Below are 528 nucleotides of genomic sequence, written 5' to 3'. Positions count from 1 at the left end.
CATGCAGACTGTCCAGGATAATAGAATTTGATCGAAGCAGTCGTTCGTTTGGTTCTGCGATAGCACCTATCAGTAGTGCATATATTTAATATATTTTTTTAAATCTTCAAGATTTAAATTAAGGGTCCTCTGCATCCATTTGACTATCCATCAGCGACAAGAGAAGGATGATATAAGAAAAAAATAGCTTCGCTTCTTTGGGAATTACCATGCATAATGAAGAAGAAGTCTCATCTGTTCTTAATTGGAATGCATAAATAAAAATTCCATTTGTATAGGAACAAAATGTAAGCCTCAGCAAGAGGATAAATGGTAATATAATGTATATGCCGCCTTCGTAAAGAAGTTATTTTTCAGAGGTTTCTAGGGTCAAATATACAGAAGAATATCTGCTGACTCATTTATATGGCCTATTTTGCAGATTTTAGAAGACAGGAAGGCCTACAGAAATAGATTGTAAGCCAGATGGGACGTTCATATAATTGGTGAACCTATCATTTTGCTTAAAAACAAGAGATACACGCTGTT

Source organism: Plasmodium inui (genome assembly GCF_000524495.1).
Source record: "Plasmodium inui San Antonio 1 unplaced genomic scaffold supercont1.103, whole genome shotgun sequence".
Taxonomy (NCBI): domain Eukaryota; phylum Apicomplexa; class Aconoidasida; order Haemosporida; family Plasmodiidae; genus Plasmodium; species Plasmodium inui.
The sequence above is the reverse complement of the archived record's forward strand: the minus strand, read 5'-3'. Positions refer to the sequence as shown.